The sequence below is a fragment of the Vitis vinifera genome, chromosome 11 (genome assembly GCF_030704535.1).
Source record: "Vitis vinifera cultivar Pinot Noir 40024 chromosome 11, ASM3070453v1".
NCBI lineage: Eukaryota > Viridiplantae > Streptophyta > Magnoliopsida > Vitales > Vitaceae > Vitis > Vitis vinifera.
Genome location: NC_081815.1, coordinates 16,608,785 through 16,635,266, shown reverse-complemented (window position 1 = coordinate 16,635,266; position 26,482 = coordinate 16,608,785). Strand labels below are relative to the sequence as shown.

Sequence of the window (26,482 nt, the reverse complement as noted above, 5' to 3'; positions counted from 1 at the left end):
CTGATACTGCTGTAACCAATTGTTTTAGGGCACTTGCAGCCAAGGATGATTCTCCTGGGTAAGAATTGGTATGCAATATTAGACATGCATAACTGTCTAAATTTGGCATGTATTTCACAGACTACAACTTAATAAATAAATAAAAAAGAAAATAGTTATCTTCATCCTCATATGTGATTTAGATCTCCAACCAGCATAGTCAAAGAAACATGAAGAATTAATGAACTAGGACAGTAGGGGAAAGGTGAATAATTAAGTTACCATCTCTCTTGTGGCAGTGATCATTTGATGCAAGTGTTGTTTTGTTGATGGTAGCTGTCTGGTATGACGACAAGGTCTACACAACTTCACATGAGAAGAAGAGGACCAAATAGAGCCAGGATTACATGCCGGCTGTTCCAGTTAATATAGACTTACTGCAAATGCCGGCAAGTCATCCTTGGCTCTATTCCACCCTCTCTACCTCTCCATGCAAAACCCGTAGACATTTAAATAACTTCTTTCATCCGTATTTTACTGAATTCACACCATTGTATGCCTTTATATACACAGAGAAGGAAGGCACATGGAAATGTTGATGCTCTCATTATTCTCTATTCTGGTTGACTACCTATATATCCGATAAGGGCAAGTGATACATGATGATGTATGCCACCTAGATGGAATCTTCCACGTTATCAACCATATCCTATAGTAGGTCTTAACTTTAGCTCACATATGAACTATGGACCCCTTGGTAATGGCGTAAAGAGGCTAATTGGTTGATAGAGATGCAAGACTTCAGGAACATGCATGGGAATAGAATCTTTTGTATGTCTGTGAAAGAGATGGCCATGAATGGGATATATATGCTATTGTGTTTTTGAGTTTTGGCAGATGCATGTCTTTGGAGAAAAGAAACAATAATCATCTAGGAATAAATCTGTGAATGCATTTTTTTATATGTAGTGTGCTTTTAATTTGATACCTTTTCAACCACCTGCTGATCACATAAATTTCTAGCATATAAGCATGTTGACAAATTGTGTTCGAATTTTTCAAAGTCACAAGGTGTGGGCATGTTGGGAAGTGGAGGAAAAAGTCAGTCCATTAATAGACTAGACAAGTCTTGTGATGTTTGTTTTCTGTTTTGTACGTAGAGCTTAGGCTTTGTCTCAAGAACACCTCTACCTCTCTCTGGTTGATTTTGTTAAGAAGTGTCCCAAATTCCTAATTAATATAGATTCCTTTTTTGTAAAGAATATTATATAAAATATTTCTAGGTTGATATATTATTGTAATATTAGACTTCCTTATAGAATAAGGAAGGTTGTTGAAAATATCTTTATAAATATTCTAGGTCATGAGGGAAAAAAGTTATGAGATGGAGATGGACCTGTAGAGACTATACGAGGTGGATAGAGATGTGAGGAAGAACGAGAGGTACTCTATGGAGCGAGAGGGCTCGTAGTAGGGTATGGATACAAGGAGTGGGGAAACATGGGATGTTTTGGGAACCCAATAGTTGTATCTGGTTCTGTCTTCTGTAATATTCTCTATTGTATAGTGGAATCGTTCTCTCTCATCCGTGGACGTAGGCATGGTTGGTCGAACCACGTTAAAACCTTGTGCACCATATGTGTGATTGTTTTATCTTTGTGTTCTTGAACTAACATTGTTGACATCAAAGCTTTCGCTAGCACTACAACTGGTATCAGAGTTTGGGTTGAAGATTTCTGGAAAAGTAAAAGATCACAAAACACACAAGATGAAAACAAAAGGAATTTTAACTGAAAATGGAGTCGATTGCTCTTTCGTGGTGATATGATACAAAAAGGTTTGTGTCATGGAGAGCTTGAAGATTAACTTCATGGAATTTGGTCCAAGGTGGAGATTGTTAAGAAGTGTCCCAAATTCCTAATTAGTATAGATTCCTTTTTTGTAAAGAATATTATATAGAATATTATGTATTTTTAAATTATTTAATCTTTATATTGATGAGTTAAAATAAACAAAATGAGTTTGAAGTAACAAAAAAAAATTCTTTATCAACTTTTAATTTATTTTTTTATTTTCCTTCACTTTTTCTTTCTTTCTACTTTTCCTTTATATTTTCTTTCCCTTGCATTTTCCTTCAAATTTTCTAGGAACCAAACATAGCCTTAAATTATGAAGATTCTCAATAATTAACTATAGAAGCTAATAGTATTTTACAGAAACTAGAAAAAGAATGAAGAAATTTAATTGAAGGTGAAAACATTTAGAAACTAAATACAGATTCAATGGGCTTTATTTAATTTCACTTCAGAAGTCGACATGCTTGAGAAATTGAAGATTTAATCCATCATAAGATATGAAATTTGATTGAATAATCTTATAATCATAATAAGTTGGATTTAATTTTCGTAAGTTGTAATTGAATACTTTAAGGGAGTCTTTTTAGCTTTACAACGATTGAATGGGTTGTGATGAACTTCTTCAAAAGATATTGAGATATTGAGATGTTGCATATTATAAAGCATTTTGGGCTTGAGCTTTACCATTGAGAAAATGGCTTTTTAATGAATAAAGAGAAGGAAATTGGACTTTGAACCCAAGTTTAAAGGGGTTTTGAATTATTTGATGAGAAAAATGGGCAATGGAGTAGAAAGGCTTTTAAAATCTCTCTCTCTCTCTTATATATATATATAGAGAGAGAGAGTCTATGAAAATATTTTACCACACATTTGAAAACCCTGAAATTAATCAAAATAAGACTTGATTAGACCATAATGCTTTATTATAGAAAAAAGAAAAAAAAAAAAAGAAAGAAAAAAGAATCTTACTTTTGTATAGGATTTATCCATTCCTTGAATTCACCCATCCTCTATCATTCACAATGAACACTCTCACATTAGAGAATTTTCTCAAAAAGTAGTCTAAAAATAATCCCAATAATCAAAAGTAATACCCAAATTGCTCAAGCGACTAGGAGTTGAATAGAATTCACACTATCTAATACTTATAATCAGGTATTTTTCATATTTACTCGATATGAGGACACGTAGGTTCTGCTATAGTCGGATCATAGTCATGTAGTACTGATGTTGTATTAGGAATTATTTAATTGGCGCACCTTTTAATCGGTTATTTATATGGATTTAATTAAATAAAATACTGTCATCTATGTTGAATTTTTGAAAGAAATATTTATTTTTATTTTTTTAAAATTTTAAAACCTTAGACGCTTGTATATATAATTATTTTCTAGACAACTTTGTGGGGAAGTAAAAAGAATTAAGACAAGCATATTATTTGCCTTTTTATGGACTTATGTTGTTAATTTTTTAAAAATCTTGGGGTTTATTTGGTTATATTTTCTTAAACTTGTTTTTAAAAATCGTTTTCAAGGTAAAGAATAAAAAACAGTTTTTAAAAACAAATTTTAGAAAACATGACCAAACAGGCTCATGTTCTCCTCCTTTTTTAAAATTGGTGAAAACAACTACTACTTATTTTTTAAAAACTAATCTCTATTTCACTTTATTTTTAAAAATTATTTTAAGAAAACAACGGTCAAATAGTGTTAAAAAAAGTTTTAAATAGTTTTTAAATCACACTACCAAAAAATTTGTAAAACAAAATTTTTAAATAAATGTTAAATTGATAAGTGGATTGTCAATTTCGGCACCACTTTCACCATTAAGGTTGAACATATTGACTTTTTGATGGTGAGTGGAATTTTGGTTTGTCCAAAATCCAGCTCCTGGTAACTACTAAAACTTTTTAATAATATGCGGTGAAAAAGCTGAGATGTGGTTTGCATACTCTTGCTTCTTTTTTGTGTTTATAAATAGAAAATATTAATTACTTCTATACAAAATATCTTAGGCTAGCGTTTTGATGAAAACAACATGAGAAAACCCTATAGATTTTAGAACAATTCAAAGAAGTATTATGCGATATTTGGAACTTCCCCTTCCCCTTCAAGTGATTTCTAGTTCTTATTTACTAGCTTCCAAACCAAGGAGCATGTAAGGTTTTACCAAGGAATGCCTGGTTTTTTCCCTGCAGAGGAAATAACATGCTAATGTTTTTCCTTTATTCTGCTATTTTGCAGTTCCTTTCAGCAATTTGGATATTTGGGGATGTCAATTTAAATAAACAACTACAGAGAAAGAAAGAAAGAAAAAAAAAAGCATAAAGAAGAATACCGAATTCCTTGAGACTAGACACAGGGAGTCCTTTATAATCTATACTTATTGCAGTACTTCATAAATTCCAGAGGTAATGAAGCAAACAAAGGTTCCGGAGGAATGGAAAAGAAAATTTATTAGCAAGTTTCTATTGAATTGCTTAGATTAGAGTGACTTGCTGCTGTCAATTAATTCCATGATTAGCAACATTAAGAGAGTCTGAACATGCATGTCCCCTGATTGAGTGATTCGAAGGTGAGTCTTCCTTGATACCTTGCTGCCAGCCTACATAAACAATAATAAGAAGATCAATTAACCAGGACATGTGGCATGTAAAAGGAAAGAAAAAACAAACCACAAAGTTGTTTGTTTGGTAGCAGTAGTTACTTCGCTAGCGGGATCTTTTTGGTAGAATGACAGTCTACATAGCTTAGCATGAGAAGAAGAGAGGGTGAAATAGAGCCTCAGATGCTTGCCAGTTATGACCAGTTAAACCCTATGCCTTGCTGCAGTTGCCGGCAAGTCATCCTTGGCTCTATTCCACTCACTTTACTTCTTCATGCAAAACTCCTCAGACAGAACACAGTATGAAGCACCTCAACTTTTGAATTTTCCCCTCATACAAATGTTAGGGAGCTACTAACTTCATGACATATACACGTATGTCTAACTTCTCTAATCTGCATGTTTTGCTTCACAGCATGGTTGACATTTATAAATAGAGAAATTGAGGCATGTAATGCTGTTATCCTAGTTATTCCCTGTTTGACCAAACTATCAGATAAGGCAACTGTTTGCTATGCCACTTATGGGGAATCGGCCATATTCTCATACATCCATATCCTCTAATACAAGAGGTAAGGACCCCTTGGCATATAGCATAAAGGGGGCATTGGCAGCTGATTGGAGTGCTAGACTTGTGCAAGGGAATCAAATTAATCTTTTACCTATCACAAAGAGGGAGAAAAAGAGAATGACCATGCTTGGAATTTGATCTGCATGTCAATGTGGGTTAGTTGTTAAAATTTTAGAGATTGACACATAATAGGAACTGGCCACATGCAAGTTGAAGCATAAAATGATGGGAAGAGGTGAGCCTAGTGTTCTTTTCTGCATCTTTATTACATGGTATTCTCTCTGTACTCTATCAATTTGGTCTAGTTGATTAAAGTTTGCGCACTTTAATCTTCCTTGAAACAGCAACTATGAGGTTGTAAATTAAGACTCTGGAAGAGAACAGTTGGTTGAGGAGAGATAATTCTCTGAAAGGTGACAGCATGATCCATGTGATTTATAGGTGCTTTTGCGAAAATGAAAAGTAAATATATAGATTCTTTTCATGCTATAATTTCTCTTTTTTGTCATCTAAATATCTACTCCATGCATAAGGCATCACGTTCTGATGAATATGATGACTGCAAAAATTCTTGAGCATATTACCAACTCCCTGAAAGAAACAGGCACCATTTTTGACTTTTGAAGTTTTAACCATGAATTTGGCTCACAAACCCATCACACAGCCCAGAAAAAAGGGTCCCTCACACACACATCGTCAACACCATATCTTCTTGAACCTTCACCTAACGGCTATCACTATCCATCCATGCAACAACTCCACCAACACGTATACAAGCATCTCGTCTTCCTCCCAAAACAACCACCGACATTACCAAGACCTCCCCACATACCCACTCAACTCTGTCGGCTGCAGCCCATGACCAAGGCATCACGTTCTGATGAATATGCATGACTGCAAAAATTCTTGAGCATATTCCCAACTCCCTGAAAGAAACAGGCACCATTTTTGACTTCTGAAGTTTTAACCATGAATGTGGCTCACAAACCCATCACACAGCCCAGAAAAAATGGTCCCTCATACACACATTGTCAACACCATATCTTCTTGAACCTTCACATAACGGCTATCACCATCCATCCATGCAACAACTCCACCAACACGTATACAGGCATCTCGTCATCCTCCCAAAACAACCACCGACATTACCAAGACCTCCCCACATACCCACTCAACTCTGTCGGCTGCAGCCCATGACCAATTAATAATAATAATAATAATAATAATTTAAGAGAAAGGACTTTCTTGTAAAAGCATGTTCTTTCAGAGATATATATATATATATATATATATTATGATTATATAGTGGCAATTTTTGGGTAGTTTTAACTCCTAAAAACCATTCCTCCCATTTCTTATTTTGTTGCTTGGGTTGGGTTAGCCCATTTGGCACCTAAACCCAACTCCAACATCTCCCATTTGCATAAGGTGGTTTGAAATATTCCAATCAATAACATCCAAGTTCATTATATTCAACTTTTGAAGGTCATTCATATAAGCAAATGGATTGTGCAACCATGCAAGCACACCTACAATTTGGGAGGAAAAGTTATGTACCTATTAAGGATACATAATAGCTCAACCCCAAAATTTATTTGTAAACAATTATAATCATGTTTCATTATACCTTAGATTTATTTAGCCACATTTTAATGTATACACTTAATCCCTCAAAGTTGTGTACTATACAATATTATAAGTGCATGTATTCACAATTATATTAGCTACAAAAGCAATATAATAGGTCAATCGTAAACACATCTTTGTCAATGCAACTTAAAAAAAGAAAAAGAAATTCTTTTAAGCTCATGCCTTTTAGATTCAAATTAATCGCTAGCCCAATATTTCTCATAAGGATAAATTATTTTATTTCCGTCGAAAACATATCAAAGTAACAACATCAATTTGTCACTTCAAAACATAGCCAAAATACAAAGAGTACAATAATGAGCTATTATAATTATAACAAGCCTTCAGGATCTCATATAGTGAAGATGTAGGGATTAATTACTGACTTTTCTTGTTAGTCATATTCAAACACATGTAGTATGAAATATATGCTATGGTGGTTTCTTTTCAATTGGAGAGTGTATGTCAAACTGCCACCATACAAACCTTAACTAATAGCTCCAAACCTTTTATACTAGAACTTAAATTCAATTTAAACAGGTAAATGTAATTGTGGGCGATTTCATTCGATCAAGATATCACTTTATAAACCTTATCTTGATACTTAATCAAAGCAACACATATTGTCTTTATATACATTTTATTCATTTATCATCATTAGTATACCGTGTCTCATCCTAACTCATAAACACATTAATTGGGGCAATTGTTCGTGTGAGAGGTCCAACCTCTACCTAATGACATACATTTAAGAGTATATTTGTGTAAGTATCAATTACATATTCAGTTATATGAATAACTAATACTCATCTCATTTGATCATGTAGAAAGTATCTTATGTCCAATCAATAATGATTCATGACACATAATCAACATAAAATTATAACCTATGCAATCCTAATGACTATACATATACATAAAAATGTCTCTTGGAAAGGGTTTTGTGAATGGATCAATAACCATCACACGTGTAGGTAAATATTTCAGGATCACCTCCTTTCGTGCAATAATATTTCTTATAAAGTCATTCTTGATATCTATATGCTTAGTTCTTCCATGATATTTCAAATCCTTTACAAAATCTATTGCAGCTTGACAGCCTGACTATCACTATAAATTGTTAGCCCAAAAACATCCTTAAGTATTCCTAAACTTCGTAAAAATCTTTTTAACCATACAGCTTCCTATATTGTAGCTAAGCAAGCAATAAATTCAGCTTCCATGGTTAACAAAGTTGTACAAGTTTGTTTCTTACTTCTCTATGAGATGACACCATTATTAAGCAAGAATGTATATCCAGATGTTGATTTGTGCTTGTTAAGATATTAAGTCTTGTTTATATGTTGGCAATTTTGTTCCTTTTTATGTTTGGTCATAAAAGTATTTTTAGATAGTAAGTTGCTCTCCATTGAACATCAAGAGTTGATATTTGTCCAACCAGGAAGTCACAGGTATGTCTAAAAAGATTTGGCTTATGGCATGAAAGGCTTCTTTAAGGTATAAAAGGTTTGATATCCTTTTTGCACTTAAAATGTTTTTAAATGATTTTAAATGATTTTTCGAAAGAAGTAGGGGCTGCTCAAACGATTAATCCCGCTCAACCAGTTAGCCCGCTCAAGCAATAAGGAGCTCTCAAGCGGTCTAAGTCCGCTCAAGTGGTCATGATAGTTCTGTTGAGATTAAGAACACATTTTGGATGAGTTTCACTCAAACTTTATTTTGGAAACTTAAGATACCAAAACTCTTTGGGTTTTTGCCTATAAATACCTCCCTACTAACCCCTAGAGGGTTAGTGATTGAAGATTGTAGAGATCTTAGAGGTTAGAGACCTCTCATTCTTAAAGAGAGGGACTCTTTCAAAGAAAGCCTAAATTGCCACATCATTCCTGATCTCTCATTCAAGGATTTGAATATTTGAATTGTGGGTTAAAAACCTTAATCCATTTAGAGTGGTTGAAGGATCTACTAGGGAGTAATAAGGAGTTACTACGTCGTGGACTTGGATTAAGTTGTAGGTGCTGGAGAGTAAGTCTTTAGAGTAAAGCAGTCATGTAAATCCATGTAACTTGATTTTGAATAGTGGATTTAGATTGTTAGGTCTTAGACCTCATGATTTTTATCTCTACGATTTGTGAGGGTTTTCCATGTAAAAATCTTGTACCTAATTTCATATCTTTTTATTACTTCTTATATTTTGATTGATGATATTTATAACCTTATGATTAATTGGTTAGTTTGTTATGGAGGTTGTTGGATTGGTTATCTTGGTGGTTGTGGTGGTTATAGTTATAACCAATTATTGTTGTCTCTAACTACTCTCACAATATCTTTTGATTGATTTGTTTGGATTGTTATTAAGTTTGTTAGGTTGGTTATTCTAGTGGTTATTATTATCCCTAACATATCTTAATATATATTTCATATATTAATAATAATATTACCTTATCCATTATTATTACCTTATCCCTAACTAATCACAGGGTATCAATTAAACATAAAAATGAAGTTTTTATCAATAAAGATTTGGGGTGAACTCCTTTTTGGATATCCTAAATATCTTTGTAATATCTTAGGATAAGTAAAATTGAATATAACATATAAATCTTTGTTTAAAATTTTAAATCACCCATTTACCCCCCTTTAGGTGTTCCCTATTAGACTTTCAATAGTTTTTCAAGTGGTATCAAGTGCTTTATCATTTTTCAACATCCATCTAGATCACATGCCAATCGACATCAGAATAACCTACCAAGCACAATTCTTTGCTTTGATAACAAAGGAAATTGTCCATAGTGCTTTTTTTTTAGATACTTAAGAATTCTCTTTTTCCAATACATCATTCTAGGATTTACTTGGTAGCGGCTAACCATCTTGATAGCATAGCAGGTGTCTGGTCTTGTTCACATCGTATCGTACATTTGACTCCTAACAACACTAGAGTAAAGAACATTACTCATTTTCCTTTTTTCTTCTAGAGTTTTTGAACCCATTTATTTGCTTAGTTTTTCACCTCTTGCAAATGGAATGTCAATGGGATTGCAATCCTGCATATTAAATCATTCAAGGATTTTCTTAATATAGTGTTCTAGTGAAAGAGCCATTATTTTGTTAGAATGATCTCTATGGATCTTTAGTCCAAAAATATAAGATGCTTCTCCCATATTTTCCATCTTAAAGTAGATAACAACCATCTTTTAATGGTTTGAACAAACTTCAAATCATTTCCAATTATAAGTATATCATCCACATATAAAGATAATAACACATATTTATCTTTATGTTACTTAATATAAACACAATGGTCTTCATCAATCATTGTGAAATCATACAAAGTTATTGTACAATGAAATCTCAAGTACCAATGCATGGATGATTGTTTAAGGTCATAAATCGATTGATTTAACTTGCACACTTTGTGTTCTTAGCCTTGGATAATGAAACCTATTGGTTGTTCCATATAGATTTATTCATTCAACTCTTCATTAAGTAAAGTTGTCTTAATATTTGATTCGTCCCTAGTAGTGGCAGTGGCAATGGCACCATTTGATTCGAAGTTCGATCCCCGGCAACGACGCCATTTGATTCATGCCCAATTGGTATCTTAGCTGATTCGTGTCCAGCTGGTGCTCCTTGATTGAGGGATTAATCAACAAAATTTATAACCTATTACACCATACACTAGGGTAGCAAAGACAAAGCTATTATAGCATAGTGGCTCTAGGATCGTTCACTGGGATGGGTTTTCACTTCACAAATGATATTAATTCAAAGCTGAATTGGTGCCTTTTCATTTCAATGGTTAGCTTTAAAAGAAAACATAAAGATTAGTTGGAAAAGGTTTGGTTTTAAACTAACCACAAATAGTAACTGATTTTACTTACAAAGAAAAATTTTTCTTGGAGTTTAGATCACTAGGCTCAGGTTCCTCATACAAAAAGGAGAGTTTCGGTCACTTGTTTCTTTTCCTCACATTAGAGAATTAACATATAGTCAATTCTCTAACCGGTGCTGTACAGATGCTTCCCATTAATGGGTTTAAACACTAAATCCCTCTCACTGATGCACCTTGCAATGGTTCATGCCTCTCACCTAGCACTTGCCATTCAAGGTGATCTTTAACCTTGAACTTCCCTTCAAAAGCTCGCAAGAGATAACTAATGGATGTCTCCTTGGAGTCCAAAAGCTTACTAAGTGTTGGCAATTCCAGAAAATCCTACCTACAAGTCACCTCCCAGAGGCTCGCAAGGGGTAAACTAGTGCATCTCTATGGTTGGAGATCACTTGCCTTACCAAGTGTTGGCCCAGGTGAATTAAAGGCATTTTAAGTTAACTAAAAAGATAAAAACCATTAATAGGTCACACTTTCTCTTCATTAAAAACTAAAACAACAAAACTGCCAAATTATGCATGTGGAAACTTACCCGGCTTTCCTTACTCCAAGAGACAAAAAGCTTAACCTCTCATCCTCTGAGGAAAAATCCTCAGAGTTTGGTTGGCTAGCAAGAAAATGAAAATGAAAGAGAAGAAAAACAACAGAGCAAGACTCTGTATATTCTATATATTTATAAATCTATATTACATATATCTCCGAGCGTCTCCTAAGAGTGTTTACAAGAGAGTTTATATAGGAAGGTAATTTACCCTTCCTTGGATACTTCCTAACTAAGGAATTACATGAGTGGCTGAATACAAGGAGAAAATGGAAATTTATACCAAAATATCTGAAGAAAAATATCCAAAAGAGTCGGTGGCAAATATCGGGAAGCATTAAGGACCATTTCGCAGGTGAAAATGGTGTCTGCGAGATTTTGCAGACACCTAAGAGGGCTGCGAAATCACTTCGCAACAACAAGCTATTCTCACAGGGCTGCGAAGTTGGCTTTCATCTTGAGGTGCTCAGCTTCCAGCGTGTCGCATATATCGGGTAACTTCAGGAGGGAATCCTCAACACTGTACAAAAAGGCTGCGAAATTCTCGCAACAAAAGGCTGATTTCGCAACACTTTGCTGAATCCTTCCTTCAGCTTGGAGCAGTCATCTTCCAAAGGCTGTAACTTCCTCATTTCAGCTCCAAATCATACACGGTTTGAAGCGTTGGATTCTTGACTTCCTGAGCTTTGAAATGGTATATAGCATGTAGAAAATGGACTTCGGGAAGTGCTCCAAAAGTATAAAAGAAGACTGCAGCTGCTATCCTCTATTTTCTTCACTCTGTTTTTCCTCTCTCCTTGCTTCTCTCCTTGCATACTTTGAACGACTTTGGCAAAGGGCTATGGAGCTCCAAAGCTTGGTTTCTTCATGAATTTGAGCTTCCAAAAGCTTTGCTATGAACTATATACAGCTCTCCCTCATTCTTAAATTGCTTTGGTGAGCAAAAAACTATCAAAAACACCAAAACTTAACACAATTTGATTAGAAACGATTGCAAGGGCCCTTAACATGTTAATTGGGTTAAAAGGCAATAACTACTACTCAAAAGTGTTTAAAAGAGTTAATTACAAGCTATGAAATAGCACTTTTTGAGTAGTAATCAATATTAATTTGGTGTAGTTGTAAATCCACATGAGTTACTATAGCTAGAATGAGGTGAATTGAAGCAAACCTAACTACTCGAGAGAAAATTTCCTCATAGTCTATACCTTATTGTTGGTTGTAACCTTTAGCCTATAGTCGAGCTTTATAATTTTCAATGGATCCATTTGCATTTCATTTTATTTTAAGAACCCATTTATTCCTAATAGCCTTTTCATCCAAAGGCAGATCAACCAAGTCCTAGACTTGATTCTTATGCATTGACTCCAATTCCTCTTCCATTTTCCATTTATCCTTGGTTGGAAAAATAAGAGCCTCTTAAATCGACTTAGGTTCAACATCATCATATTGAGTTATAATTTGAACTTTTCCTTTAATCTCAAATCATCATAAAGGAATATTGAGTTACTGTACTTGCTATATGTTTTAGTTCACTCCTACTAGGTTCAAGCATCAATTGTTGTTTGAGTGTAGATCATATGTCATGATCTATCATTTCATAAAGATGAAAATCCCTATCAATTACACCATCATAAAGATGTAAATCCCTATCAATTGCACCCACTGATGGGAAATCATCCTCTAAGAACGTGACATCTCATGATTCTAATTCAATTATTGTTCTATCTTCATGCTCACCTATGAACACATACCCTTTAGAGTGTTCACCATATCTTATAAAGATACATGTCCTTCCTTTAGGACCCAATTTTCCATATTTATGAGAAAGATTATGAACATAAGTCGCTAACCCCCATGGTTGCAAATTGGTATGATCAGACTTTTGATTATTCCATAACTCATACAAAGTAAATCTAATAGACTTTTAGGGTACTCGATTAAGTACATAAGTAGCAGTTAGCAATGCATCTTCCCAATATGGAATGAGGAAATTTGCTTGAGCCATCATTGACCTAATAATCTCTAACAACATTCTATTTCTCATCTCAACAATATCGTTTTGTTGTGGAGTCCTTGAAATAGTCAATTGTCTACTAATACCCCTTTCATCATATAAATTTTTATATTGTTGTAATAGATATTCTTTACCCTAGTTTTTTCTTAATATTTTAATCCTTTTGTCCAACTAATTCTCAACTAAATTAATATAGAGTCTAAAATAATCTAATGCTTTAGACTTATGAGAAATCAGATAAACATAATCATAATGAGTAAAGACATTTATAAATGTGATGAAATACAAGGCACTATGCCTTGCTTTAAACTCATAGGACCACAACTATCAGAATGGATCAATTGTAATGGTGTTTTAGTTATAGTTCCCTTTTTGAATGGTTTTCTTGTTGTTTACTAGTTAAACAATATTCACAAGTTGGCATATCAATTTTAGTGAATTAACCTAGAATATTTTCTCTAACTAGTCTATTCATTCTTTCTTATCCAATATGCCCAAGTCTAGCATGCCATATGATCACATTATCACATGTATTTCTAAAAGAAGTCATCAACGAATAATAATTATCATTAGTATTAGACAACACATAGTTATCAATGTCAAGACCATAAAATCATCCAAACTAAATCCAAAACCAAAGTATGTTGTTCCCAAATACAACTCCATCACCAAATGATGAAATTCAAACTAAAACCTAAACCAAGAAGGATTGACACAACAACCAAGTTTTGTCGAATATCCAGAGCATAAAGAGCATCATGCAAGAATGGGTTATGTCCTTTACACAATTCCAATTTGCACATTCCAATACCATTGACCTCAACTTTGGAGTTGTTTCCTACATAGATGCATATTGTACCAGAACTAATTCGTTGAACCTCTACATATGCTCTTTGATCTCTAGCTATATGGTTGGTGATCGCTAAGTTTACAGGCTATAAATGAAATATTTAGTTAACATTACATAACTAGAAACATAAACACATGAGTTATTTGAGCATGACCATACCTGTTTCGGCATAGTGCACTCATGAACGAAGTGAGCCTTATTGCCATAGTTATAGTATTTCAACTTGCACTTTTCACTTTTAGCATGCTTGAACTTCTTGCATGCCCCAAACTTCCCTTTATTTGAAGCATCATTAGATTTCTTATTCTTCTTAAAGAATTTTTTATTATGCTTAAATCCGAAAGTTTTGCGAGAACTAGATTTAGCTACATAAGCTTGTTCACTAGGCTTAAACCACAAGTCACTCAAATTCCAATTCAAGATGGCTAACTATATCATTAAAATTCTTGACACTCTCATTATGTGTCATGTTTACCACCATATGTTCTCAACTCTTTGGTAAAAGATCTTATGGCCACTTCAACTTGTTGCTCATCAGTGAGGACATGCCTAGATGTCTTAAGCTCTCTTATCATTCTTTTCATCTCCCTGAGATGTTGTTTCATTGTATGGTTTGGTCGCATCTTTTCCAAATTTCATTACAAGTTCTCTAAACTTTGTAGCTGAAATTCCACCATACTTCTCCTATAGAGCTTTCCACATCTCATGAATAGTTTTGTCTACATCATAATCTATTAAGAGATCATCCTACATACAACTCAATAACAAAATGCAAGCTAAAGAATTTTTTTCGTCCATGCCACATAAACCTCTTGATCCCTTATATGTTGAGTAGAGTTCTCTTGTTTAGGTTCTTCCATAACATGATTCAATTTGTCAAGAACCTCTTGCTCTTCAAGGACATATTGAACTTTGCGATACCAAATCTCATAATTATCACCATTCAATTTCTCAGCCTTGTTTAATTCTACTATGATGTTCCTGATTACTACTCAAAAAGTGCTATTTGATAGCCTTTAATTAATCCTTTTTAACACTTTTGAGTAGTAGTTTAGGCCTTTTAACTCAATTGACATGTTAAGGATCCTTTAAAGCAATTTTGATCACTTTGTGTAAGTTTTGGTGTTTTTGTTAGTATTTTGATCACCAAAGCAAGTCAAGAATGAGGAGAGCTATGAGGAATCTTGGGCAAAGCTTAGAATTCAATTGCCAAGAGTGAATCCAGATTGCAAGGAGAAAAAGCAAAGAGAATCTGTCATGGAGCATATTCTTGATAACAGTCGTAGCAGCCACTTTTGGAGCACTTTCTGAAGTCCAAATGATGCAAGCTATATACCATTTCAAAGCTCAGGAAGTCAAAAATCCAATGCTTCAAACGGTGTGCAATTCGGAGTTGAAACGAAGAAGTTGCAGCCATTACAAGCCAGACACTCTAAAGTGTTGCGGAATCAGCCATGTGTTGCGAGAATTTCGCAGCACTTTTGTATAGTAAGGTGTTTCTCCTTCTAACGATGCACGAACCATGCCGCAAGAAGGGAGCTGGAAACTTCAAGATGGAAGCCAACTTTGCAGCCTAGTGAAGATAGCTCGGTCTTGCAAGATAATTTCGCAGCCCTCTTGGGTGTCTGCGAAATTTCGCAGGCCTCATTTTTCACCTGCGAAATGGCTCCTGAAGCATCCCGAAGCTTGCTACCGACATTGGGAGATATTTTCCATTAGATTTTTGTTGTCTAAATCCCAAAATACTCCTTGTAAACCACCAATTACATGATTCCTTAGTTTTTAAGTTAGTAAAAAGACCAAATATCTATGTAATAATTAGTTTTATATTGCTTTGATATAAATACCTCTCGGGAGCATGTTCTCGAGGAGGAGTTCCTTCGGTAACCATTTGGTAAGCAAGTAAAGTCTTTTCTTTCTACTGCCTTACCTTCTCACTTTGTATTTTCATTTTATTTCTAAGTTATGAATTCTCTGAGGAGTTTTCCCCAGAGAATGAGTAACTAAACCTCCAATTCCTTGGAGCTAAGGTTGCCGGGGAAGGTTCCAAGTGCAAGAATGCAAAACTCTGTGGTTTTAGCTAGTAATGAAGAGGAAGTGAAATCCTTTAGTGATTTCAATGTTTTTAGTTAACTTAAAACATCTTGGAGTCACCTAGGCCAACACTTGGTAAGGCAAGTGATTTCCAACCGTGGAAATGCACTAGTTTACCCCTTGCGAGCCTCTGGTATGTGACTTCAAGGTAGGATTTTCTGGAATTACCAACACTTGGTAAGCTTTTGGACTCTTAGGAGGCATCCATTAGTTATCTCTTGCGAGTTTGTGAAGGGGAATCCAAGGTTAAAGATCACCTTGAATGGTAAGTGCTCGTGAGAGGCATGAACCATTGCAAGTTGCATCAGTGAGAGAATTAAAGTGAAATCTAATTGAAGGAGTCTCTGTACATCACCGGTTAGAGAATTGACTCTAAGTTGAATCTCTAATGCGAGGAAATGAACCATCTGACCGGAGCTATGTATTTTGCATGAGGAACCACCCCAGTGAACCTAAATCTCCAAGGAATGTTTTTCTTCCTAAATTATTCCAAACTTCTGTTAAGTTAGTTAGTTTAAGTCTCAACCTTTACCAATCAAAGTTTGTGTTTTATTTCTTAAGCTAACCGTGAAATGAAACAAGACCAATTCACTTGGAATTGGTATCCTTGATTGCTTGTTCATCATTCCCAGTGAACGATCCTAGAGCCACTATACTATAGTAGCTTTGTATTTGCTACCCTAGTGTATGGTGTTATAGGTATAAATTTTGTTGATCACTTCCTCAATCAAGGAGCACCAGCTGAACACAAATCAGCTGAGACACCAATTGGGCATGAGTCAGTTCCTAGTTGCAGTTGACATATTCAACTACATAGAGATATTGTACAATCTTATCGATTGATACTTTTATGGATATAGGTACTCATACTTGCTCTAACTATCTTCTAATATGCAATAACTTTAAATTGCAATAGAAATGAAAGTTCACTATGTTCCCAATCAACTTCTATATACAATTTTAATTATTACAAATTAGAAATAATCTATGCAAGTATTTCTAATTTTTAGCTAAGAAATTACTTATATTTCATTTTAACCTAAAACTTTCTACTCCATGAAATAATATTGTACAACTAGAATGTGTTAACAATATATATTTATAAAAGAATTGAAGACATGTAAATAAAAGACATACTAATTCATAAAAAAGATAAATATACATGTCATGTCTTACATATCAAATATTTACATTTTATATACAAAGCTTGAAGAATGTAACATATATAAAAAAAAAAAAAAAAAAAACTGATCTTCTCCCATAAAGCTAAAAGAAACAATATTTGGATTATACATAGTGTCTTCTGCAACTCTAGACATTGTTTTTAATAACTATAATCCTCTAACATTTTTATACTTGATTGGATTAAAAAAAACTCACACTTCGTAAGTTAGGAGAAACGGAAAGCATTATTATTCATTTAATGATATTCTTCACAAAGCATATTTGCTAATATCCCTTAAAAAGGTCTACTAAGTCATCAAAATACTTATTTGTCAAATCCTGAGGCCCTTATTGAACGAATTCCCATATATGTTCTAAAATTTTAACCTCAAGTTCTATTAATGACATTTGTAAAAACCATTTCTTATAGTTTGGCTAAATTTTTTTTACCATTTCTAGTCTCTTGATCATATTAACGATATGATACACATGTTCATCTATAGAATGGCTAGGGTTCCTCTTGTAGCTGATAAGCATATCCAAATTTGGCCAAGGTCCTTTACCCTTTAGTACTTTCCTAGTTGTCTTCGTTCGTACTATTTCAAACCTGACAATTTTTTTTAATTAATTTAATTTTAATAACATATACTCATACTTTAATTAAATATTTAAACAAATAAAAAAATTTAATTGGAAGGAACCAATTATTGTCATTGTTTAATAAATTAGACATTTGTCTATTGGTGCCTAATTATGTTTTGAATAAATCAACATGCATAATTTGACTACAACCTAAATAATTTATATTAGACACTAAGTTTAAACCAACATTCTTACATTATGGCTTTACCTTCTTTTTAAGTATGCTCTAAATGATATAATACTAATAAAGAGTATTTATATCACATCAAGTACTAGTAGTCTAGTAGTAATAAGGGACCCTATCTATGAGAGAGATTGAGTTTTGATTTTGCACTATCCTTTCATCTATATATATATTATTTATTACAAGGAAGAGTCTTAATCCATGTCCTAAGGGAGAGCTTACATGGTAGGGTGGACTTTCCACCATTTTTTTTTCATTTCAAGTGGATTTTGTCCTTCTCTTTTTATTTTTTTTAACTCTATTTTTTTTAGGAACTTTGTCATCCATATTTATTTCTTTTTTTTGTTTATTGTTTTTCCTAGAAACACATCCATATTTATCCTTTTTTTTGTTTCTTTATTTATTCATTTTAAGGATCCCTTTTTTTTGGAAATACATTCAGAAACTTATTTATCCACATATTTATCATTTTTTGTTTTATTTATTCATCTATTTTTCTATGAACTTTGTTTTTTTTTTTAACCAGTTAGAAAATATTTTTTATTTTTTTATTTTTCCAAATATTCTATTTTTCTTCTTAAACAGAGAAAACAAACAAAAAAAAAAGGGTAAAAAAACAGCCTAAACAGGGCTTTGATATTAATGATAGAAATAAGGCTTCAAATTACCTTCTAAAATGCCCAAAATCTAGATTGGTTGTTTCATTGATGAAGTCTCTACCCCAAGTTGTTAATGGAACTACAAAGGAAAAAATGAGAACCACTCTATTTCCATAACAGAAATGCCTTAATCTTCTTTCACGTAGAAAAAAAAGAAAGAAATTCAAGAAAAAGGACTTTCTTACAGAAGCGTGTTCTTTCATGCTTTTCTTAGAGAGAGAAAGAGAAAGAATGAGTGAGACAGAGAGATTTTTTATTATTATTATTATATAGTGGCAATTTATCGGTAGTTTTTACTCCTAGAAACTATTCTCCCCCATTTCTTATTTTGTTAGATCAGGTTGAGTCAACCCACTTGGTCACCCACAACCAACTTCAACACAAACCCCATCGAAAAGAATAGGATGTCAAATTTAATGTACTATGCATTACCATTTTCTTCTTTGAAACAATATTTGAGAGTTTAATTAGGTTGGCAATTATGGACAAAATTTTTTGAAGTGCCTTCTAACTCCGTCTTTCGAATCCTTTCTTTGACTACTTACCTAATAAAGACCAAGATGTTGAAGAAACCAAGATATGTAGTTGAGGTTGTAGGCGGATGAAATTGAATGGACCAAGTTTTTAAAATTGTAGTGTTTTTTGAACTTTTTTTTTAAGTTAAGGAGGCAAGGGCAATAGTTTTTTTTAACTAAGTGTTTATGTGCCTTATCGATTTAGATTTAAGTAAAATCGATCATCTTTTGTTGGACCTTTTTATAGCAATTGGATCAAGGGTTCCCCTTCATATTTAACCAAAATGCTTCTAGTTTAGGAAAGGGAGCCTTATAGTTGGAGAGTGTCTAGTTTTTGAGAAAATCCTCTTTCACATTGATTTCAAAATTGTTTTTCAATTGGATTTTCTTAAAAAGAAAAAAAGAAAAAAAAAAGAAAAAGAAAATTGGTTGATTCATATCATTCATTCATCTCTCAATTTTCTCATTTGGTTGGGTTTAGGTAAAAAATTCATTTCTTCTTGATTGAACTTAAAGAAAAAGCTGAGATTAAGTTTGGTGTGGACTTCAAGTATTTTCCGGAAGATGAAGACATGTAGTTGAAGTGAGAGGGTGCTGGTCAAGTAGCTTATGAAGGATTGGTGGACTTGAACTAGGTAAATCCTTGTACACATTGGTTGTGCTTTATAGTGAAAGGTTTTGATTAGTAGTAGGCCCATGGCTTTTTATCCCTTACAAGGTTTTCCACATAAAATTTTTGTTTTATTGTCTCTCTCTTATTCTACATTTATTCATTTCTAATTATTGATCTCATTTGTTACTTAGGAATATATGTTGGATGGGTGAAAAATGAATTGATATAAGTTTGATCATTCATAGGAAATCTTAAATAATTCTTGCTCAATTTGATAATGATATCAAGTAGTAATTGGAAATATGTCAATTGGAGTTAAAATTACTTTTATGAATTCAGGTTAGAGAATGTTGAATCATTTTCATATGAATTGCATTTATAAATTGTTGGAAGAGTGTTGTTGCATTCATACTTGCATGTGATTTTTATTTTTTGTTGAAAAATTGTTGAAAGAAAATAATAAAAGTTGTGAGAAATTGTAAGGAAAGACAATATGCATTGAGGGACCTTTTGACTGAAACTGATTCTCTCTAATACTCCAATATGAAGGGTATAGTCTCTTACTTTTCTATATATCTTGGATTTACAGTTATGCATGCGGATTTAGTTATATATATATATATATATATATATATATATATATATATTCAAACTAATGTTGAATTTTTAGGAGAAAGATAATTTTTTATTTTTTTTATTTTTGAGTTTAGGATGTATTTCACCATATTTTCTAATGTTTGTTTTTAAATCTATTTTTTAAGTTAAAAGAAAAAAAAACACAGTGTTTTAGTATTTTGTAAAAACAAGGATATTTAACAAGTTATTTTTTTAAAAAAAGGTTTTAAAAAATAAATATAATACTAATTAAATTTAATTCATGTGTTGTTAAAAATGAAAATAGATTTATAATTATAAATAAATTTTAAAATAAATAGGTTTTAGTAAAACATGAAATAATAAAATCATAAATCATATTTTTAATAAAAAAATTATTTTAGTGCATGTTAATTAGAAATATATAGATATTAACATATTTGTTAAAGTATAATTATTATTATTTTTTTGTTTGGTTAAAAATGAATAATAATGATTTTAGAAGACTAATGATTAATAATATTTTATTTTAAAATGAATAACAAATAAGTTTAAATTTTTCAATATGTAAATGAGCAAATTTTTTATTACATGTATTTATTTAGTACTCAATTACAAACATAATGTTATGGAATGTTTTGTTTTAATATGTAATTAATTGAACCAATTTTTTGAATTCTAAATTGTACTTAAAAATTAAAAGATTCTTTAAAAAATTTGAAATATTAATCATGTTTCACTTAATTTAGAATATATTTATCTAGTGAAAAATTCATAAAAAAAACATATAGTTGCGTGCATAAGAGAAACAATAAAGTCATTACTCATAATATATCAATTTGGATCTGGTATTTTTTGTAGTGATTAAATCTATTTTTTTTAGTTATAAATTATTTTTAAAATTTTTTATTTCTTAATTTGAAGTTCATTTCTTATTTATTTAGAGAATTTATAAAAATATAATTATATGTAAAAAAAATAACAAAGTTATTGTGAACCAACTTTTATTCATAAAATTTTTGTATTAATAGATTCATTATTTGAGTTTTAAATTATTTTTAAAAATTACTAGACTTATTAATAAATTCAACACATTAAGTTTTATTTAGCTTGAAGTTTATTTGCCTAGTGATTTTTTTTTTAAAAAAATGATTGTCTGTAGAAGAGAAACAATATAGTCATTCTAAATCAATTTTTATTCATAAATTTCTAGTAGTAATTGGATCACTATTTGATTTTTAAATTATTTTTAAAAATTATTAAACTCATTAATGAATCTAGTCTTGTTTGATTTGGAGTTTATTTGCCTAGTGAAAAAAATTACAAAAATATGATATATTTAAAGAAAAAAGCTAACAAAATCATTTAAAATAAATTTTAATATATGACTTTCTATTGTTATTGAATTTCATGACTTTCTAATACTAATTTAATTTGTTTTTTTAATTTTAAATTATTTTTTAAAATTAATAAATTTCAAGTATCAAGTATAGTTTGATTAGGAATTTATTTCTTTAATAAAGATTTTTTAAAAAGTTCAAAGAAATTTTAAAAATTGTGTGATTAAATAAAATGTTTTGAAAATTTTAGGTGTGGTATATAAATATAAAAGTAATAATAAAATTTCAAAATAAAATACAAAAACTTTTTAAGATTTGTTTTAAATTAATAATTATTTTTAAAAACCATTTAAAAAAATTGAGGTATTAAAATTCTTTGCTATTTCAATTTTAAAAGTAATTAAACACATTTTTTATATAAGAATTATTATTAATTATATACAACGTACTATTATTTTCTATTTTTTTAAAAACAAAATTATATTCAAACAAGTTCTTAATTACTTGAATTTGCATTATATTTATGTCGATATTTATGCTCTATATGTTGAAAAACAGGAAACACTAAGCAAGCCAAGGTTTACACTATATGGGTTGTATGTCCCTTTTTATTTTTTGGCCTTTTGTTTTTTTGAAGATTATACGAAAATATCTCAATTCCAAGGATGACTTCTTTAAACAAACAGCTGATTATTAGATACAAGGAGAGATGGATGGTTCTTGCTGGTCGAACGATTTTTTGTCCATTATATTGACAAATTCACCCCTTTTGCTTCCTTTCCCTTCACGCTGGGTATATACTATCGCTCACAGTGGAATTCTGTGGAAAGAGCACATAGAGGTGCAGTTGCAGTGCTTTAATTATTAAATAAGTCAACTTGATCCTTGTCTACAGGCTAGTAGATCAAGGCTGGACCTTATTTTGTCTGAACTGAAAGTTTTCATACACTTGGTTCTATTTTAGGTCTCATTCCCTCTACAGTTTCTTCACAGAAATTACACTCATGATTGATTGGAGTATACCCTTTTTCTCTTTTGCGAGGTTTATATAGATATCACCATCAATATCTTAGGCCGGGTTGGAATCTACAGCTTATGTTTTGATCAAATCTGTATAGATGCAGGGAGCTAACGACACTAGATTTTGGAACAATTCAAAGAAGTATTAATGAGAAATTTGGAAGTTCTTCCCCTTCCTCTTCTAGTGATCTCTAGTTCTTATCAGCTTCCAAACCAAGGAGCATGCAGGGTTTCACCAAGGAATGCCTGGTTTTTTCCCTACAGATGAAATCTAGCAATGCTTTTCTAAATCATTCGCTACTGAAAATAACATGCTAATGTTTTTTCTTTATTCTGATATTTAGTACTGTAAGCAATTCCTCTTAGCAATTTGGATATTTGAGGATGTCAATTTAAACAAACTACAGAAAGAAAGCAAAAAAAGAAAAAAAAAATGAAAAAGAAAAATATGGAAATCCTGGAAACTAGACACAGGGAGTCCTTTATAATCGATACTTATTCTAGTACGTTATAAATTCCAATGGGAATGAACCAAACAAAGGTCCAGGAGAAATGGAAAAGAAAATTTCTTAGCAAGTTTCTATTCAATTGTTAAGATTAGAGTGACTTGCTCCTGTCAATTCATTCCATGATTGAGTGATTCTAAGGTGGGTCTTCCTCAGTACCTTTGCTGCCAGCCTACATGAACGATGATAAGAATATCAATTAACCATGATATATAGCATGTAAAAGGAAAATGAAGCAAACCACAAAGTAAGTTGTTTGGTAGCAGTACGGAGTTACTTTGCTGGCAGTAGCTTTTTGGTAGAATGACAAAGTCTACATAGCTTAGCATGAGAAGAAGAGGGTGAAACAGAGCCTCGGATGCTTGCCAGTTATGGCCAGTTAAACCTTAATGCCTTGCTGCAGCTGCCGGCAAGTCATCCTTGGCTCACTTCCACTCTTTTATTCTTCATGCAAAGCTCTTAAGACAGAAGAACACAGTATGAAGCACCTCAACTTTTAAATTTTCCACTCATACAAAATGTTAGGGAGCTACTAATTTCATGACATATACACGTGTATCTAACTTCTCTAATCTGCATGTTTTGCTTCACAGTATGGTTGACATTTATAAATAAGAGAAATTGAGGCATGTAATGCTGTTATTCCCTGTTTGACCAAACTATCAGATAAGGCAACTGTTTGCTATGCCACTTATGGGGAATCGGCCATATTCTCATACATCCATATCCTCTTATACAAGAGATATGGACCCCTTGGCATATAGCATAAAGGGGGCATTGGCAGCTGATTGGAGAGCTAGATTTGTGCAAGGGAATCAAATTAATCTTTTACCTATCACAAAGAGGGAGAAAAAGAGAATGACCAGGCTTGGAATTTGATCTGCATGTCAATGTGGGTTAGTTGTTAAAATTTTAGAGATTGACTCATAATAGGAACTGGCCACATGCAAGTTGAAGCATAAAATGATGGGAAGAGGTGAGCCTAGTGTTCTTTTCTGCATCTTTATTACATGGTATTCTCTCTGTATATTCTCTATGTCAATTTGGTCTAGTTGATTAAAGTTTGCGCACTTTAATCTTTCTTGAAACAGCAACTATGAGCTTGTAAATTAAGACTCTGGAAGAGAACAGTTGGTTGAGGAGGGATAATTCTCTGAAAGGTGACAGCACGATCCATGTGATTTATAGGTGCTTTTGCGAAAATGAAAAGTAAATATATAGATTCTTTTCATGCTATAACTTCTCTTTTTTTTCATCTACATATCTACTCCATGCATAAGGCATCACGTTCTGATGAATATGCATGACTCCAAAAATTCTTGAGCATATTCCCAACGCCCTGAAAGAAACAGGCACCATTTTTGACTTTTGAAGTTTTAACCATGAATGTGGCTCACAAACCCATCACACAGCCCAGAAAAAAGGGTCCCTCACACACACACCGTCAACACCATATCTTCTTGAACTTTCTCCTCACGGCCATCACCATCCATCCATGCAATAACTCCACCAATACATATAAAAGCATCTCGTCTTCCTCCCAAAACACCGCCTACGTTACCAAGACCTCCCCACATACCCACTCAACTCGTTGGCTGCAGCCCATGACCAAGGTCTCAAACCAAAATGGAGCCCACTAAATTCATCCAGAACCTTCCACCATCTCACCACCCATGAAACTAAACCCATGATACCTCTGCAACCCACATCCTGTAACACATCCCAACCCACCTTCTCCTCTGCCCATCATATTCATCACAAACAAGTACCCGCTTCACAGACATCACCAAGGCTATTAGGACAATGATTCTATATTGTATGTTGGTAATTTTGTTCTAATTATTTTCTGGCTTAAGAAACTTTTTAATAGTAACTTACTCTACTTTCTAGATTCAAGGTTGTTGTTTGCTTAACCGAAAAGTCACAAGTAAGTCTAAAAAGAGTTGAGTAATAGCAAGTTAGTTTTTCTAATAAGGTAGGTTTGAATTGGAAGTTTTAATTAAGTTAAAATGTCTTAATTAATTTGAAAATGAATTTTAAAACCAAAGTTTTTTTCAAATCTTTTTCAATTTAAAATATGAAATATTTTTGAATCCTTGTAAAACTCTTTAGTTTGGAAATTATTTTTGGTAAAATATGATTTCTAAATTGATTCTAATTCCACTAGTTTTTTTTTCCTATATATACCCTACCTAAATGTGTTTTTTGGTGGAATACATTGAGAGAAACTCAACTTAACTTGTCCTACCATTCCCAATCTCTAAGAAAGATTCAAAGATTGAATCTTGGGTTGGAAGACCTACATCCCTTCAAAGAGAGTGAGGTGTATTCACTAAAACAATTGGAGATTGTTGTGTCACAAATGTGGATCAAGTTGTAGGCTTTTGAGAGTAAGTCTCTAGCGTAAAATAACTAGGTAAATCTATATGCTTTCATCTTATATAGTGGATTTAGATTTAAGGTCTTAAACCCCGTGGTTTTTTTATCTTTAAGTTATTATGAGGGTTTTTCACGTAAAAATTCTTGTGTCCATTGCATACTTATTTGTTTATTTTTATTAGAAGGATTATCCTTGATATCTCACATGTTAAAATTAGGTTAAAAATTCAACTCCCTATTTAATTTTTTTAAAAACACCCATTTACCCTCCTCTAGGTGTTATCCTACTGGACAACAATTTTTTCAATTGCTATTAGAGTAGGATAAAAATCAAAATTTTAATGATCTTGCAAGTCTAGTATGGAACAATAGAGATCTGGATCTCCCATAAGTAGTCCACCATACTTTGATGGAAGTAACTATCCCCATTGGAAAGCCCGAATGAAATATTTTCTAAAAATACAAGGAGAGAGGGTTTGGAATTAAGTGGCATTTGGATGGGGACCTCCATTGAAGATAGAAGTGAATGTGAAACCCACTAGTGAGTTAAAACCCAAACAATAATGGGACAAATTAGATAATGATGGAAATAAAGCTAATGCTAAGGATCTCTTTAGCATATTTAATGGGGTAAGTCTTGATGAGTTTCATAGAATAGCTAATTGTGCTTGTGCTAAGGAAGCCTAGGCTATTCTCCAAGTCACTCATAAAGGCACTTTTGCAGTGAAAATGTCTAAGTTAGAAATGCTCACTTCTAGATTTGAAAATATTTGAATGCAAGAGAATCAAAACTTTTTTTTCTTTTTATTATGAATTGAGCAATATTGTAAATTCAT

General features: G+C 32.5%; 1 long non-coding RNA gene and 3 other non-coding genes across 4 annotated transcripts; all 4 read right to left on the bottom strand.

Annotated features, from left to right (window-relative positions):
• Nucleotides 1–360: 360 nt before the first annotated feature.
• Nucleotides 361–457, bottom strand: MIR169Q (microRNA MIR169q). The gene has a single exon (NR_127836.1). It is a non-coding gene; the product is annotated as a microRNA MIR169q (primary transcript).
• A 3,743-nt stretch (nucleotides 458–4,200) lies between these two features.
• LOC132254644 (uncharacterized) lies at nucleotides 4,201–4,823 on the bottom strand. Its single transcript, XR_009466941.1, has 2 exons — nucleotides 4,542–4,823; nucleotides 4,201–4,439 (listed from the first exon to the last, which is right to left on the bottom strand). It is a non-coding gene; the product is annotated as an uncharacterized LOC132254644 (long non-coding RNA).
• Nucleotides 4,601–4,701, bottom strand: MIR169N (microRNA MIR169n). The gene has a single exon (NR_127834.1). It is a non-coding gene; the product is annotated as a microRNA MIR169n (primary transcript).
• Nucleotides 4,824–23,603: 18,780 nt separating the features above from the next.
• On the bottom strand, nucleotides 23,604–23,705 carry MIR169M (microRNA MIR169m). The gene has a single exon (NR_127776.1). It is a non-coding gene; the product is annotated as a microRNA MIR169m (primary transcript).
• Nucleotides 23,706–26,482: the final 2,777 nt, after the last annotated feature.